Source organism: Ursus maritimus, unplaced genomic scaffold, assembly GCF_017311325.1.
Source record: "Ursus maritimus isolate PB19 unplaced genomic scaffold, ASM1731132v1 scaffold_4, whole genome shotgun sequence".
Lineage (NCBI taxonomy): Eukaryota > Metazoa > Chordata > Mammalia > Carnivora > Ursidae > Ursus > Ursus maritimus.
In genome coordinates, this window is record NW_024426552.1 from 9,500,779 (window position 1) to 9,519,202 (window position 18,424).

The 18,424-nt window shown below is 47.4% G+C and overlaps 1 long non-coding RNA gene across 6 annotated transcripts in view; it reads left to right on the forward strand.

Annotated features, from left to right (window-relative positions):
* LOC121100390 overlaps positions 1-18,424 on the forward strand; it is a 77,685-nt gene that overhangs the window by 49,244 nt on the left and 10,017 nt on the right. For 2 of the 6 annotated variants that reach the window (XR_005832126.1, XR_005832122.1), the window contains exons 5-7: positions 7,030-8,118; positions 9,338-9,522; positions 15,240-15,490. This is a non-coding gene — a long non-coding RNA (uncharacterized LOC121100390). Of the gene's footprint in view, positions 1-4,396; positions 4,450-7,029; positions 8,119-9,337; positions 9,523-15,239; positions 15,491-18,424 lie in introns of all 6 variants that reach the window. The other 4 variants (XR_005832127.1, XR_005832123.1, XR_005832125.1 and 1 more) reach the window with 3 other exon arrangements.

Consider the following 18,424-nt stretch of genomic DNA (forward strand, 5'->3'; position numbering starts at 1 on the left):
CTTCTGGAGGTTGTCGCAGAAGTCCTCCCTTCTACTCCAAAAATAACCGTAACATGAAAATCCACAGGTGAGTTCAAGAGCTGGAAAGGGGGATCTCCAGGTGCCAGAAATAAGAAGCCAGGTTTGGAGCAGAAGGCAGCCAAGGGGGACTCGAGATGAGAGCTTCCATGAGCCTGGGTTGTGGCGGGCACGGGGAGTGAGTTCAGGTGTCTGGATCCTTCGTGGACGAGGTGAGACCGAACTCCCAGTGAGAAGGACCACCCTTATTGAAATAAGAATGGTCATTGAAATAGGGATCAAAAGCTCCAACTGCCAGTCCCAGATATGGATTTTGTGTCCTGGAACTTGGGTAGAAAGAGTTGCTTCAGGGAAATCAGCAAGCACAAGATGGCATGGTGTGAGTGTGAGACTGGATGCACACAGTTGGATCGCAAGGCAAGAAATCCCATTAAAAATAAATTGAGCACAGAAACATATATAAAAAACAGCCCAGAACTCCACAGGGTCTGCAGGAGCCAAATGTGTGCTGTCGTCAAGGGTCACCTCCATCGCCCAGGGTATGCAGGTGGCATTCCTTCAACAGCCAACATATGCCAAAGACAAGCTTCCATCTGACACACGCTGCATGCTTGTATGTTCTGATTTCCTCTGAGCAACTAAAAAGATTACAGAACACACAGAGACATTCACCCCTGGAGTGAGGGTCAACAGGTGCGACAAACGGAAGCACTCGCAAAGAACTGCAGATAATGTCCAAAGAATTTGAAAATAAGCGTGATTTAGATGCTCAAAGAGAAAAGTGAGGAGTAGATTTTGTAGTGCACCATGAGAGAAAAGCAGGCGGGTTTGCGGGAAAGAAAAAGCAAAACAAGTAGACCCCAAAAACAAGAGCTAATGCAACTGAAGAAATAGGGGATTTTGAAGATAAAACAGCAAAGATAAAACCCTCAGAATCCATTTCAAAGAGACAAAGAGACAGCAAATATGAAGAAGTTGAGAAGCTCCAGGTAGAGCTAATCGGAGTTGCAGGAGGCGATCATAGAATTGGGAAAGGCAATAGTCAGAGAATTATTGGTGGAGAATTTTCTGTAACAAATAACCATTAGACCAGATTGCAGTAGCATCTGAAGCCTTGAGAGGCTACATGACATAAACCCGCATCTAACACGCTGCAGTGAAACTTCAGAGTGTGTAAGACGATCTCATAACGTGCACCTAAAATAGAGCGGCTACCCGACTGACTGCAGATTTTCCACTGGCAGCACCAGATGTCAGAAGACAATGAAATACTGTTTTCTAACTGTTAAGGAAACGTAACTCTCATCTTCACATCTCTACTCACTTAAATGACCGTTCACAGGGGAGAGGGCTTTCCTGGCAGCTAGGGTTGCTGGGATGCTGGCCGGGTCCCCAGGGTCTTCCTCGTCATTGCCTCTTTTCTCATTCCCCCTAAGACTTTCTTGATATAATGGTTTCACTCCTTGCTCTATAATCAGTGAAGGTAAAACAAAGGTGTTTTCAGACAAAGACTGAGAGACTTACTACCTGAAAGAGAAAAAAAAATGCAGTACTGAGAAAAGGAGAGGAAGCTCTAAGGAATCTGTGGGCAGCAAGAAGCAAGGCCAAGTTAAGAAACTGGCAGGGGCGCCTGGGTGGCACAGCGGCGAAGCGTCTGCCTTCGGCTCAGGGCGTGATCCCGGCGTTCTGGGATCGAGCCCCACATCAGGCTCCTCTGCTGGGAGCCTGCTTCTTCCTCTCCCACTCCCCCTGCTTGTGTTCCCTCTCTCACTGGCTGTCTCTATCTCTGTGGAATAAATAAATAAATAAAATCTTAAAAAAAAAACAACTGGCAAAAACATGTTGTGAATCTACCATAGGAACAATATGAACGGTATGTGAGGGGCTATTTCAAATGAGAAGGAATTACAATATTGAACCCCAATACGATGGATGATAGAAGGACAGAATTTCGGGAGATACTAAAGTAGATCCAGATGAATGATCAGCTATTAGAATAAACAAAAGTGGATGAAACTCTTTTTTTTTTTTTTTTTTAAACAGCAGAGCCTCACATTGGACACAAGTTCCCTCATTCCTTGGATACTCTGAGAGTCCCGCGTTGTCCTATTTTCCAGCGTCAGCATGGGAAGAGAGAATTTTTCATGACAAGAGCACTTCATTTCATGCTTTGGAAATGCAGTGATGCCTGTCGTGTCTTCAGCAGATGCGATCAGATCCCAGACCCAAAGTCCCTAGTGTCAGGACAGTGTGCCTCCGGGGAGCAGGGATAGAAGAGTTGGTTTTGGTCACTCTACCCAGATCTAGTGAACAGAGGAAGGCTGAAGAAGCCATGAGCCTCCCCCCACGTGGAGCCGATGGAGAGATGGGGAAACACCGGCCAAGTAGTTAGATTCTGATTCACAATATGGTTGAAGAGCTTTACTCAGAGAGTGCTGATAACCGGATCAATGGCCACACACAGGGAGGTTCTCAGTGAAAAAAGACTTTGGGGTTTTAATTGAGTTTTGGCTCAATAGGATGTGGCTGCTAGATCAGCTAATGCGATTTCAGGAGGCAATAATGGAGGTAGAGTGTCCGTAATAAAGGGTGTGGTAGACCTTCTCTCCTTGGGCTCATCAGACCACAGCTGCAAGGCTGATCTCAGAGGCGGGTCCAGAGGGCATCGCCCAGGTGTTAGAAGTTATCTGGTTCTATCACATGGATACTTAGGGGATAAGAGTGGTGCTTATCTTAGAACAGACATTCCATTTGTCCCTAAATATTCCATGAGCTGTCACGGTGCACAGGGATTGGACCTAATCTTTGTGGGGCCTCAGTAAACACCCCTGGAACCACTAAGATCTCTGTAACCCAACAGCTAAAAAATAAATGGACAGTTTCAGGAGGTAGACAGCCTCCTCTTATGGGAAGTGTTCAAGCAAAAGCTAGACCGCTTTCTGTTGGTAGCATTAGAGGGACTGATAGACTAGGTCTGGGGCTGAATTTCCTGGCTCCTGGTCTCTCCTCTCACCCTAAGAGCCTGCTTCTGTGTTTCCCCCTGTCACTTTCAGTGAATACCCAGGGTGGGAATAGTTCGCCTTTTATACCCCACTTCTGACTCCCTGTACAAGTCACATGCGTGTTTGTGATGCTGACACTTTAAGGCCAACCCTGACAACAAACTAGAGGGAAGAAGCGGTCTCTGTGAGGGGGTCCCTTCATTCCAGTCCAGGACATCACAATCCCTGTGATGTCTTCAGAATTACCCGAAGATATACACGATCCTGGATTCGTATTAAATTAGAGCCTTGGGTTTATAGCTGGAAATCAGCATTTCTAACAGTTTGCCAAGTGGTTTTGTTCTCACGTAGGCATAAAAACCACTGCTCCAGGTGCAAGGTTTGGTTTCACCCCAGCTTCTGGTGAATGATCGAAACTTGTGTTTCTCAAACTTTTTTTTTGCTGGTACTCCCCACAGATGACATTGTCATACACATCCTCTCAGACCTCTTTGATGCTGAGACAGAAAACAGGTAATAGATTACATGCAAATCACATTTAATAAGTTGCAACTCCACCCTTGTTCTTGCTCAGAATGCAAGAGATCTAGACATTCGTTGTGGACTGATAATGGCTATATATTCATCCATCCGTCCATCCGTGCATCCATCCATTTACCCATCCATCCACCACCCATCATCTATCTTCCATCAATCTATCCACCATGTGTTTATTGAACACCACTACTGATTGTAACATATGCCAATAGAGGATGGGGGAAGGCTTACTGGGGATGGGTAGGAACTGATTCACCCCAAAGGGTATGGCAGTGTCAGCTTGGCCTTATAGCAATTTTAGATTTTACCAAGAGACACATTGACCTTAAGTGAACTTCCTGGAAGTCTGTCCTTGGTTGTCCCCTCCACTGGGGCAGCATGTGCCATGGAAAAACCAAAGTGTTGGAAACAGCTAGAAGTGATTTTGAGCCCAATATTTGACTCTGGGTGATCTATTAGCCTCTCTAGACTCCATTTCCTAATTTCTAAAATGAAATAAGAACAATAACAAAATTGATGTAAGAAACATAAGATAATGTAACCAGAGTGTTGTACAATTGAAACCCTTATGTGAATAGTAGCCTCTATGTGTGTGTGTGTGTGTGTGTGTGTATAATATACGTCCAAGTTCAGGTCTCCCTGGAAGCAGATTCTGAGACAAGGATTTAAGTTGAGCAAGTTATTTTTGTGGGAAACTAGAGCCTCATATCTTGGGGAACTCTAGGGAACGGTGGTGAACGCAGGTTGTTCCCACCTTGTGGTGTATGTCCCACCAACACCCATCAGTCTCACTGGGTGAGAGCTGCCTGGTGGCATTAATCTTCTGTCCATTCCAACAGGCAATGTCTACGGGGAGATCAGGCCCTGGTGGCCACAGAAAGCCCGCAGGCAAGTAAGTGCAGGGGCTGGGCGCTGGCAGTGGGCTGGAGAGCACCGACAGGGAGGGGTGAAGGGATATGGACGGGCGCCTGTGATGTCTGCCACCAGGCGTGTCGGCGGCAGCCTGCGTTGGCTTTAGATGCACTGGATGGCCTTCCGTCACCGAGTCGACTGCGATAGACGGCAGCTGGTCACAAGGCAGGATGCAGGCAGACTGCTAAATGCATGAGGATGCCCCTTTGTGGCCCACTTTGCCACCGGTGCCTGGAGCCTGCCTTCCCTCCCCGGGGTTTCCAGGCATTTTGGCCACGACTTCTGCAGCCGTATCCCACGTTCCAGCTCTGTCTTTGCACCTCGGCTTTTCTTCCTGAACGACTAGGCTTCTGTAGCTTCTGCCAGAACACATCTCCTCTCCTCTCTCTCTTCTCCTTGAGAGCCTTGTTTGGGGGGGTGGGTCCGACAGCCAGTTCCAGACAGTGCTGACACTGGGACACGTCTCTAGGTGGTTCAGGAATGCTTCTGATATTAACAATCGGGTGCAGACACAGAGCCTCAAATCAGAAGTGCAAAAAGATCTGAGCCTCTTTTCATGTGTGCACCACCAGGATCAGTCCTGACATGAACTTTCCTCTCGGGTTGCAGGGCTGACCGCCACCGCGGTCCATATATGACGGTTGTCCCTCCACCTGCCAGCAGCGAGGGGGCTGTTCATTTCAGACCCTTGAGTCTGCCGGCAAGCCTCTGTCCCCTCACCGCAGTGTTTGGGGTTAGAACGGAAATGGAATTCTGTTCCGGGGACAAAACTTGCTTGAAGCCTCTGGAATTAGAGTGAAAGAAGGAGTGGGCCTATGTCCCTGTCACAGCATAAAGGATTTCCATTGACCCAAAGACTTGATGGAATTTCAATCCCGGCCTCCGAGTCCACGTTCTCTGCCTCTGCCTCCTCTGGGGACGGGCACTGTGTCCATGGTCAGCACAACAAAGGCCGGCCAGGTCCATTAATATTTCAAAAAGGTGAATGTGGAAATGGCATTGCGAGTGATGCATTGGCCCCCCATGGCGACTCTGGGGAGGCTGCTGGTGAAGGGTCCGGCAGGAAGTTCCTGTGGCACCTCGGCGTCTGGAGTCAGGTTCTTACAGCCTGCTGTCGAAATAAGCCTGGAGTGTCAGCCCTCCTTGTCCCAACTGTGTCCTGATCTCTGGCAGTTCTCCTCTGGTGCCAGTCCTGGCTCACCAGGCTGCCGGGCCCCTGGAAGCCCCGCGGCCACCCTCTCTCCCCCTCCCACGTCCTCTCCACGAAGTCGGTAGATGACCTCTAATGGGAGGCAGCGTAGGCGCGAGGCTCTGGCTCTGGGTTTACTGAGCCCCACTATGTGCTCCAGCCCCACTATGTGCTCCCCAGCAGGGAGGTGTCAGTATAGAGGAAGACACAGTCTCTGACGTCAGAGGCCAATCATGGGCCTGGGGAGATGAGACAATTCATATCAAGTGACAGGAACCAACTCAAGACACTGTGACCGCCACCCCAGCCCCAGGGTTCAAGTGCGTGCAGAAGGAGGAGTGATATCTGCTGGCCCCAAGACTCAGGAAGGTTCAGGAAAGAGAGAACAGTGACTTGCTTCTTGAAGGAGGAGCCAAGGGACTATTTGAGGGATGTCACAGAGGCCCAATGATCCCTGCGCCCAACACACAGGGAGCTCTAGGGAAGGCACTTAAGTATTTCTTTTTTTTAAAAGATGTATTTATTTATTTGAGGGGGGAGGGGCACCTGGAGAGGGAGAGGGAGAATCTCAAGCAGACTCCCTGCTGAGCACAGACACCCCCCTCCCCCCCCCACCCCGACATGGGGTCTGATCACCACCTGAGCTGAAATCAAGAGTCAGATGCTTCACCGATGACCGAGCGGCCCAGGTGCCGCACGTTAAGTATTTCTTGATGAACTTAATGAACTTGGAGGTGGCAGTACTGGGTAATGGTTGGGAAGACAGGCTCTAGAGCCAGATGCTGATTCTACCACTTACCAGCGGTGGGGCCCCTGTGCCTCAGTTTCCCCAGTTGTAGAACGGGGACGACGAGAGTGCTTCCTCATGAGGACTGAGGGGTGGGTAATCCCAGAGCCCTCCAACTCCTGCCTGGCACACATTCGAGGTGAGGGTGCTATAGCTGTCGTTACTGACCCTATAACCCGTGGGGCGAGCCCTCTCACCGCCCACATGGGAGAGCCTGGGCCGGGGCGGGGCAACGCGATTTATTTTTAACGATCCCTTGGCGGGTGGCCGGCGGCCGTGGACCTGGAGCCCAGGTCCCAGCTGATCACTGCTGAGTATCAAGCCTGGGAAGCTGTGACCCTTTACCTCCTCTTTGTAGGAGGAAACAAAATTTGGTCTGAAAGTATCTAATATGTAACCATATTGTTCCCAGAAACCAAGATCAATAATTCTGAACTGTATCAAAATGCCACAGGAAAGTAAATGATTCCACAACTTTGACCGCAGCCCTTGACGCACCCAGCTTCCGCAGAGTACCACACTGAGGGCTCGGGGAAGGAGAATCGCTGGGTTCGTTTCATTTTTTTTTTTTGTTTGTTCTTCAGAAACTTAAAGGTGAGAGAGAGAAGACAAGGCAGAAAGAGCTACGATAAAGCCACAGCAGCAAAACCTGTGGGTGTTTGCTGTGTCTCAGACCCTTTCCGAAGTGCTTGTCAGGTAGGTACTCGGTGAATCTCACCGGAGCACTGTGAGGTAGGTCGTATTATTATTAAGCCCATTTTCCGGATGAAAACACTGAGGCTCACAGGGATGGCTATTTTGCCAAAGCAACATGGTTTAGAAAAAGGGGGAAGCTGGTTCAGAGCCCAGGCTTTTGCCTGGAGTCTTTGCTCTTGACCCAGCATGACAGCATTTTCAGCTAGAGGTGCTGGAACTCTCGAATGTAGTTTCCTGGTTGTAAACGTGGCCTCTTGATGAAGTACGCCTCCCATAGAGTCAGCACCTGTTTGACTCTGCTGACAGGCAATTGGGGCTCATTTTTCTAGCACTTTCTTCTAGTGACAATGTGCTCGTGCACGTTGAGATTTCTTCCCTGAGCTCCTTCTCACTGGGAAGGTCCCTGTGGACATGTGACCCTCTTGTGGGTGTAAGTTGATGGCTGTCTGGCTCTCTTAAGAATGTGAAAAGGTGGGGCACCTGGGTGGCTCAGTTGGTTAAGTGTCTGTCTTGGGCTCAGGTCACGATCTCAGGCTCCTGGGATCGAGACCCAATGCTCAGAGTCTCCTTCTCCCTCTACCCCTCCCCACCTCCCTGGCTCGTGCTCTCTTTCTCACTCTCTCTCTCAAATAAATAAAATCTAAAAAAAAAAAAAAAAAAAGAATGTGAAAGGTGCCACATGCTTCAACAGAAGGCCTGTCAGAGCCGAGTCATCTTATCTCCGTGCCTGAGAGAAAGTCCCGGGGTCTCCCCTGGGGCACCAGGGCTGGTGCCAGGGCCTGTCTTTTCAGGTTCCTTGTTCAACCCGATTCTGTGAGTTCCTTCACTTTCTTTTTCTAGGATCCCACGCTTGGCTGGAGTTGGGCAGAGTCCCTTTCTGGCGAAAGTTGCTTGAAGTTTCAGGTTACACGTGCCCCACCGGGACACAGGCCGACCTGACGGATAGATGGAAAGAAGATGGTCAGCTGTCCAGCCAGGTGGGTCCCAAAGGGAAAGACCAAGTGCAGTGTGAGTTCAGAAGAGCTCTCTGTGCAGCCCTGCAAATGCGGGAGAAAGCAGCTATTTCTGCTTTTGTTCATTTCTCCCAACCTCAGGAATTTCTTAATGAATTAGTTGGAACGTGGATTATTTTAGGCTCCCAGCATTTAAACTAGTCTTGTATTATGATTGATGGTAAGATATGTAAGGTATCAATAAGCCTTGATGTATTAACTTTTATAAGTTGAAAAACTTAACGAGAACTAAAATATAAACGCAACCCTGAGTTCCCATCAGAAATATTGATTACATACTTGTCAGTTAGGTTTCTTTTAAATGCCCAGACTCAGATGCTCAGATTAAAGATATGTCTACTATTCACGGCCACATGTCTTCAACGATAATGTGTCCTGAGGACCTACTCTGCCCGTCACTCTGCCAAGAGGGGAATCTTAGGGAAGAAAACACATGTGCTTCTTGGCATTGGGCACCTTACACAGTGATGGTGAAGGTGTTTCAAAAGTCCCCAGTTAAAAAAAAAATTGTGGGTATTTTTTGTCTCCTGAGGCCATACTTTCATTCTGTGATAGCTAATTATTAGCTACTTTCAGTAGCATTTCTGGGTAATGTATAACCGAATGTTATAGAATGAACGAGGCATCAACATCCTAGTAGTGCCTGACAGTTGATTTGCTATGTTTCTGTTTTGATTACTTTTAAAAAATGCACTGATGTGTATCTATTAAAAAGGCAGTACCACATACCCATGTTTGCTAATAAATAGACATCATTCCATGAAGTACCTAATTTAAGTGGACTTGGGCCTCAATAATATTTTCCCCAAGTGATCAAAACATAGTAAATATAGTTTCCATTTTTAATCTTGATTATGATGCACGATTTATTTTGAATAATTAATTTTAGTAGCTACTGACACCTAGAAGGAATTATTTATCAATTGGGGGGGGAGGGTGTGAACTAAGTTTCAAAAATACTTCTAATGAGAAAATGGCTAGACTAGTTGGGGGTTTGCCTGTCCTAGGAGATTGGGGGCAGACAAAATGAGAAAGCTGACTTGACGTGCTATATCTCCCCCCAAATCCTATTGTGGAGCTGCAATTACTTTTCAACCAGAGGAAATAAAATTGTCCGTCTTCAGAATATCCAACTTGCAACTAATCCTGAATTTCAAATCAATAAGGTTTAATATTTCACCAGTAATCATAGGTTGAAATCAATGCTGTCACGGCTCTTTGGAAGAATAGAAGCTTATGAAACAAAGAATTGAAGGCAATCATCCAAGGCTGAAATCAAGAAATATGCTTTGCAAGGGCTTTTGTGAAAGGAGAACATATGGCAGATCGGCCCCTCCCCCCACTGAGGTTTTTTCCTTCATTTCGATGGTAAGTCCCGGTGGCCGGAGGAAATGGTTTCAAAAGACCCCATGGCAGAAGGAGCAAGGACATCACCAGTCTCCTGGGTATTTGAGAATGAGCCAGAGGGTGGGGGTCTTTCAAACTGGGAACGCTAATGTTTATGCTGATAAACTAAGGAGACTGTATCAGTTAGTTTTACTGCATAACGAGCTACCCCAAATTGAAATAGGTACAAATAATAGCCAATTGTCTCACTCAGGCGTCTGTGGCTTAGTCTGGGCTCTCAGCTGGACAGTTTTTCTTGTGTCTGCTAGGTTCAGGGTTCACTCAGTTTGCAGTCAGTGGCTGGGTTGGCCAGGGCCTGGCTGGTCCAGGATGGCATCAGATGGGACAACGAACTTCTCTTGCACGTTGTCTCCCATCCTCTAGCAGGCTGGCCTGGGCTTGCTCTTTGCGGGATTCCAAGAGGTAGAATTAATGCAAGGCCTCTTGATGCCTGGGCCCCCGATTTTCAGACTGTCCCTTCTACGTCACTCTTTTGCCTTAATGAAGTTATAGCAACAACTTAAATTCAAGGTATGGAGAAGTAGATTACACTTTGGTTTTCATACCACTTGACGGAAGGAGGAAATACCAATCAGTCGTCCCCTGAGATCTCCAGGGGCAGGTCTTAAGAAGAAGAAACAAAGAGGACAGGATCTTCGTTGTAGAATGAAACATATGGTGATTACTTTCTAAATGGCCAGTTCTCAGGGGAGGTGACACCTTGCATCATGAGAACGCTGAGGGGATGGCTCCAGCAACAGCCTCTGAGTGCTCTGTGGAGTTGAAACTGCTGGAAAGGAAATGTTCATCTGGGTAGCTGGTTAAGTCTGGGAATTCCCGGATGCAAACACACGGCATGGGGGATAATGTCACTTAGGCACGGGCTGGGGGCCTCTGTGATGGCCAAGCCCTGTAAACCCAGCCATGTCAGCCGTCACTGCTGGGTGGGTTGGTGCCCTCAAGGGCTCAGGGGCTTCCAGAACTGCGAATGGGAAGAACGCAAGATGGCGGGCTGAGAGCAGCCTCGTCTCACCTGCTGTGCTGGGAATTTGTTCATGCCCTGAAAGAATTTGCTGGCTTTTTAGTTCTCAATAATTAAGTCTTCAGAGGTGACTCCAGAGGTGACCTGGTGCCTAAACTGCCTCCCCCCCACCCATTACACTAATAGGATAATAAGCTGTTTGTCTGTGCAAGAGTGGAGAGAAAGCAAGGGGATGCCTAAAGGCTTCCCCAGGGGCCAGGAGCCCAGCTCTGAACTGCCCGTCCAGCTTTGCCTTTGCCCGGTCTTTCCACCTCCTTGCTCCAGGTGACTATGGACTCTTGTTCAGCACCCACAGCAGACAGACCTTCAGGTGGCCCTCATACGCCCACCCAGTGTAACCGCCTCTTCTTGAAGCTAGGAGGGACCTCTGACTTCTTCTGAACAACAGAACATGGCAAAGGTGACAAAGGGACGCTCCTGGGATCAGGTCACCTTCCATGGAAAAAGTGGAGGAACGCCACTCCTGAGCTAGGACTCTGTCTGACATGAAAGTGGGTCGGAGGCAGGTCCCTCATAGCAGTGAGGTGACAAGGAAGTCGGCAAATCAGGGAGATCTAAATTGTGAAGTTGCCAAGTGCGGGCAGAGAACAACATCTCACCAAGGAAACTGCACAGAGAAGATGGAATTTCAAAAGGATAAGTATGGGGAGAGTTGCAGGAGTGGGAACCTTTAGGATGTCACTGGCAGTGTGGCCCGAACTGGAGCCCCAGCATCCGCTGAGATCAAATGCTACCTCTTCTGTGAAGCTTTCTTTGAACGGCCTCCAACCCAACTTAAAGTTAAATGAACCGTCTTTTCATCCTGCAGCTCTTGCTTTGTGCCTCTATTACGTCGATTTCATTTGCCTCTTATTTCGTCAATTACTTGCTTTAGATTTTCAGCTCCTCCAGGGAAAGCCACGTGTCGTGCCCATTTTTATTTTTCCGTCCACCCTCCTGACGTACACAAGGAACCTTGAAGTAAAAACTGACTAGTGCTTCGATGATGGATTTAACCAGCAGGCCATGTGTATGGCAATTCGATTGTCAACACACCGCCACAGACCAAAAATGTTGCCCTGTAGAAACACACAGAGCAATTTCTCACTCCGGAAAGGAGGAGTTCTTCCAGCAACCCAGCCTATAAACTCAGTATTGGGAATTCCATCTCTCATGGGGCCAAATCCACGCCCTGAAACTGTCTGAGCTCCTGTAACTCCCTCTGTCCTCGCGGAGCAGTGCAGACTGTGTTTTCTCATTCCTCCTGCGTCACTCTCCAGATACTAGAAGACGGCCGTCCTTGCCTTTCCTTGGGGAAATGTCGTTTGTCACCTAGTGCAGCAGTCACAGCTGTCACTGGTATTGCCTCCCTCTGGTGAATTGTCTCTAATCTGTCCTAAAATGCAGTGCCTGACCTGAACCTGGGTCTCTCCCAGCCCACCACGTAGCAGGATCAGAACTACTTTTGGAGGGGACCCTCAGTGTCTACTAAGGCAGTCCGAAATCCCTTGGGTTTGTTTTGGCTACAGCAAATCATGGAAGCACGCCGTGCATGGGGCCAGGTCTTCTCTCCCTCAACTGCTCCTAAGCCAAGATTCTCACACCTTCTATTCCTCGTTTTGGAACACATTGAAGGACTTTGCATTCATTCCTATTACATTTCTTCTTGATGGTTTTGGGGCCATCGGACTAGCAGGATAACGTTTTGGATCCCGATTCTTTTGTTTAATGTATTAGCAGCCCTCCCACCTTCACGTCGGTCGATGTTCTAACAAGCATCCCTCCTACAATACTGCTCAAGACACTGATGAGCTTGCTGAACTCATCAGGGCCAAAACCAGAGCCCTGGGGCGACAGCCATGGTCCTCTCTCTAGGTGGACATCACTCTATTAATCAACACTTTGGATACGCTTGTCTGACCAGCTACAAATCCACTTAGCTGTACTCCAGTCCCACCCCCATTTCTCCCTCTTGTCCACAAGAATATCCTGAGCAACTCTGTCAAGTGCCTTGCTGAAATCCAGATCCACTGATCAACCAGCCTAATAACCCTATCAGGAGAGGAAACGAGATTAGATTGGGGTGACTTGTCTAAGAGCGGCCAGCCTTTTGGCAGTCACTGTTTGTCCCTGAGTGCACAGATCAACCCGTAATGATTAGTTCTCGTGTTCTGCCAGGGATCAATATTAAGCTCACTGGTCTGTATTTCACAGAATATCCCTTCCTTTCCACTCTTCCCCTCCTTATCTTCAAGCCCTCCTCCAGTCCTTTTGAAAATGGAACCCTTTGGCTGCCTTAAGTCTGCAGGAATCTTTCCTTTTCTTCCTGATTTCTTGAATAATCCTTACGTCTTCTGTCACTTTCAGGTCTCCTGATAATTCCTGGGGATCTCTTACTGTCCCCCAGCCTTGGTTTCCTCCCCTGGGGAAAATGATGCCAATCTTATCTAACCCCCTGGTCACTTTGAGCATCAGATAAAGAAATATGTGTGAAAACTCCTTATACAAGTCCAGCATAGAGTGGATAATTGTTAATTGAATACACTACAAGGAACCATATAAATGAAAAATTTTACTATAATTGTACGAGATACTCACAGATATCCACAGAATACTTTTCTAGAAAGCCAAATAAATTACTTTGAATTTCACTGTGTGCTGTCATAATTTCAGAAAGATGTTCATCAAAGAATCTAAAAATCTTTGGCCCTATAATTGGATTTAGTAGAAATCTAAGGTTTTGATACACCCTAATTGTTTATTTCTACTTCAGGAAATTCAAGATTGTTGTTATAGTTTGCACCAGTGTTTTTTGCTGGTTGACATGGATAAATTGAAAGATGGGGTTTTGGATCAAATAGAACGGTATTTGAAACCTGGGGAAAAAATTCAGCTAGAGAAATAATATTGAAAGGGTGAGGGAGATCTATTGAAAAAGCATTTCTCAATGGAAATAGAATTTGCATGATTGGTGTTAATTACAATGTTGCTACTAGTAATTGGCAATTTGCCCAGAAGTAGCAATAATGTCTGTTATTTCAATCAAACTGACAGTCTTCATCCTTGCTACACAGAGTCTGATCTTTACTCTTCTAGAAGTAAAATAAGTTTTAGACTAGAAGGGACTTCAGCAGTCAACCTAAGTTAACACCCTTCTGTTATAGAAGGGGAAACTGAGACACCTAGAAGCTAAGTGACTTGTTCAAGTGGACTTAATTGGACCCACTGGGGGATGGCTGAGCTGGAGTTCACGGCGGGGTCTCCCGATTCCGGGCCTGTGCCATTTGCAATGATCCTTAGCGGCTCTGACAGGTCTGGGGTTTTTGGGGTGACCCATTGTAGGTCCCGTGCTTCCGATTCCATTGGACAGTGGCCAGGAAAAAAAAGGTTGTCATCCACCTTCTTTCTGCCATTTAACTCAGTCCTTGGAAACGCAAAGGCTTCAACTCTGGGCTGTCAGGTGTCCAAGGCCACATGGATGTGAAGATGACAATGTGCATCTCTGTGATGCACAAATTAAAGTTGATTGATAGAAGGCCACGGAGAAGATGTCACATCTCATAGATGTGGATGGGCCACGGGGCCAGTGATAAAGTGAGACTGGTGGGCTCTGACATCCACGCAGCCCAGCCTTATTATTGACAGTGGGAGATAGTATTGATCGAGCTGCCAAGATGATCCTATTATGCAATTAGAATATTAGATTTGCATTTTTAATTCCTTTAGAAGAAATTGGTCTAAAGCAATTATGGCAGGAAAATATTAAGATGGATCCAGCTTCTTCGAAAATAACTCAGAAGAGGCTTTTAGGAAGATGCAGTCATTATCAGAGAAAAGTTAGGCTTCTGCAAAGGGGCAATAAGGAAGCAATAAAAACACAAGGCTAGGCAAGTTGTTTTCCAAGTTTTCCCCTGTGAAGAAGAATAAAACTACCTGACCCTAGGACACGGTTCAGACCAGTCTGGGTATCACTTGTATTCTGTGTGACAGCCCCTGCACGCTGCACTTCGGGCTTCTCGTTCGGGCGGATTTTCAGATTTCGTCCCGCAGTGTCCGGCAGAGTGCCTTCCACCCTCCGGCAGCAGGTGCATTTCCTCTACTCGCTCAGCCTGCTTGTCGGTTTCTCTTTAAAAAACTTCCCATGGACAACTTTTGGCTCCATGGACAGCTGAAGGCAGTCCTCCTTTCTCTGAGATAATAATAGTTTTTAAATGGTAGACTTGATTTATAATGGCTTATGGAGAAATCTTTAAAATCTGAGGTACTAGCAGATGCTTTCAAATCCTAAACTGTCTCCTTTTGGAGTGTGAACGGCTCTGGTCCCATGAGGGCTGTCCGGGCTGGATCTGTGGTCCCCACTGTTCCTGAGCCCTTGGGAAAATTTCTGGGTAAGTGGAAGCGAGGTCATCTGATAAGAAACCGAAGCCACAGCTAGGTGATGTCTGCATGCTCAGCATGGGAGTCAGTAAACTTTTTCTGTTAATACTTCAGGCTTTGAGGGGCCACTTCCGGTCTCTGTCTTGTGTCCTTGTAATCCATTCAGGTCACTTGACAAAATCTGGCCACAGGTTGGATTTGGTCTGCAAGCCACAGTTTGCTGACCCCCAGTTTGGTGGACAGCACGCGTAGACCGAATCGTTCCTTTGGGATTATTAGTTGAATGCCTTCTACCCGGCAGGTACTCACGCTTTCAAGGGGAAAAGACTTGGCTTCTGTCGTTTGGAGCTTCTGATGGAGTGGGAGAGGCAAGCATGCAAGAAGCTATAATGAAACAGGATAATCGGTATAATGAAGGGAAGGACCCCCAGCAGACGGTCAGGCATATTGATACCATCACCTCCTCCGACAACACCGAAAAGAACACAGCTGCTATGGAACTCTACTAGGTTTCAATGCTAAGGGTTTTCCGAAATGCCATGGAGGATGAAGGTAAAAGCTGTTTAAGGAAATCCAGAAAAGCTTTCCAGACGTCACTGCATTTGAGTTGAGATTTGAAGGAACAGGAGTTTGAAAAAAGAAGGGGCAGCATTATGAAGGCAAAAGGATAGAGGAAAACACCGTGTGCTTGGTGCCTCTTCTCAGCAGCTAAGGGTCTCTGTGATGAAGCCTGTTAGCCAAAGTGGCCGGGGGGCCGTCTGATGCATGGACACCATATTGACAGTGACAAAGTTCATCTAGTGGGGATATAGCAGGACGGAGCTAGGATGGAGACACGGAGGCTTTGGGGAGGTCGATTTCTGCTCAATATGAACAGGACATTTTAAATCATGGGGTCGTTCCATTTGTCCACTCAGCAGATTTTTGTCAGGTTCCTGCTTGTGATGGACATGGCCTGGGATGCTGGGGCCATAAGGAGATTGAGAACACAGCCTGCTCTCCAGAGGCTCACAGGGGCGCCCGCAGGTGGATGGGTCCCTTTGGAGGAGGAGAGGAGGCGAATTCCCCAGAGGCGTGTGGCTGCGAACGGGGATAGTGACATCAATGAATAAATATGAATAACGTAGCTAGGATACCTGGGGTGACTTACAGAGGTTTTGAGAAGCTTTAGTCTCATGGAAAACACAAATTGCTGAGCAGAACTTATGCTCACAGACTTCGCAAAGGTAAACTTGCCCCTAGCCTCTCTGGGCAAACCGTCAGATTCATTGAGTCCCCGGGTTCTGCTGAACTTTTTTACCCGATGTATTCATTTCCCGGGGCCGCTGTAACAAACCACCACAATCGAGTGGCTTAAAACAATAGAAATTTATGCTCTGGCGGTTTCGAAGGCTAGAAGTTCCAAATCAAGCTGTCAGTAGGGCTGGTGCCTTCTGGAAGGTCACGATGAGGGAGCATCTCTTGCACGCCTCTCTCTGGGCTCCCCGGGCGGCCTGCAGTCGGCGGCACTCCTCAGCTCGTAGCTGCGTCCCTCCAGCCTCTGCCTCCGCCTCACGTGCCGTCTCCCTGTGTGTCCGCTCCCTCGGCTTTCCTCTTAGAAGGATCCCCGTCATCCTAAATCCAGGATGATGTCATCCTGAGCTTAATTATATCTGTAAAGACCCTTTTTCCAAATCACATCACATTCACGCGTTCTGGAGGTTAGGACTTAGACCTATCTTTTGGGGGGCCCCAAAGGGTAGCCCTGTTCAACCCACGACAACTGACAAATGATAAGGCTGTGATTTTTAAAGACCATGCTGGTCGCATCCAGGTTGCTGACCCTGTGGTGGAGAGACAAGGATAATCTCCAAGGCGTGGGGCTTGTCCCTGTCCTCTCTGGGGGGAACAAGGGCACTTCTGTGGGGTGCAGCTTCAGAGTGACTTCAAGGCGAGAGACCAGCATTGTGAATGCAGGGGCTCACGAGAATTGAGGCACGGCAGTGTTTGCCCCTGAGGCCAGCTGCTTCGAGCAAGGCTGCTCCTGGAGCTCAAAGCGGGACTGTGGGCAATGTCACCCTGCAATCTAAAGACAAAGATGAATGGAGTAAAAATGTAGTCCTCTTGATTTATCAAGTGATGCTACCTGATGAATCCATCACATTCAATAGAAACCACATTAGCAATTCCTGTTATTGGTCTTATCCTCCCGAAAGCCCCCGAGGCCCACCCCAGTCCCTGCATGATCCATTTAGGAGAAAAAGAATGCAAAGTTTAAAGAGATTTTTTCTTTTTTTGAAGTGTGAAATGCTTGGACAAAAGAATGCAAAGCATAGTGCAGAGGTGGCAAAGAGACCCGGCTTCTTGTTGCTATTACGAAGCTAGCGAGGTGATTATTACACAACCCATAGAAAAACCGAGATCCTCCTCAGTCAAGGAGAGCAACAACATGGTGTTTGGAAAAGGTCGACCCAGTCTTTCAGAGCTGTAATTGCGTTGGCACGTTCCTGGGAATTTCTGTAACTGTGTTTCTCCATTTCTGGAGCCGCGTCTCTGTTTGCTTGCTGTAAACAGCGGACCGACCCCGGCTCTCAGTTACCAATGCTTAAGTTGCTTATTCAGTTCAGCAAATATCCTTAAGCTCCCACGGTATACCAGGCTCCCTGGCTCAGGGCAGGGATTCAGATGCTGAATAAAATTATTTAGATGTAAGGTGGAACATGGGAGATCTTCTCCTCTGAATATCCTAAGGTTTGACAGTCTCCTGTATATTCGTAAGATTTATTATTTTTTTAAATTTATTTGTGTGTTTTAGAGGGGAGGGAGATGAGAGGAGGGGCAGAGGGAGAGGGAGAGAGAGAATCTCAAGCAAGCTCCATGCCCAGCACGGAGCCCCACACGGGGCTTGATCTCATGACCCTGAGATCATGACCCGAGCCAAAATCAAGAGTCGGATGCTTAACAGACTGAGCCACCCAAGCAAACCCCGCATGATTTATTTTTTATTGTGTGCTTCTGAATGGTAATGAAATGGAGGCACTGTGGGTGAAATCAATCCTCTGAAACTTTAGCTTGGGGTCCTCACCTTCTTTGGTTTTCAGTCAATATGAATAATTGCCTTAAGTCCTCCTCTCTCTCGGTCTTTGGAAGGAAGCACAAGATGTTAACACGATGATGCTCTTTCCAGCAAACAGCACTCTTAATTAGGCCTTTGCTATTTTCTGTATAGACTGAAGCTTGATTTGGGTGTCAGCAAGCTGAAACTCCAGCGCATCCATCTTTCCTGTAAATTCGGCTATTCCCCAGTCCCACCCCCATCAATTGTAGTCAATACGGCTGCTTTTCATCAAGATTCTGTAAGAGAGGGAAACATGGAAGAAGTGTCTTTGCATATCCTTTACCTTCTAGAATCAGTGCTGCCCAGTAGAAATATGAAGCAATAGAAGTTAAAATTGTCTAATGAAGAGACAAAATTAATTTTAATGGTATCTTTTACTTAACACAATA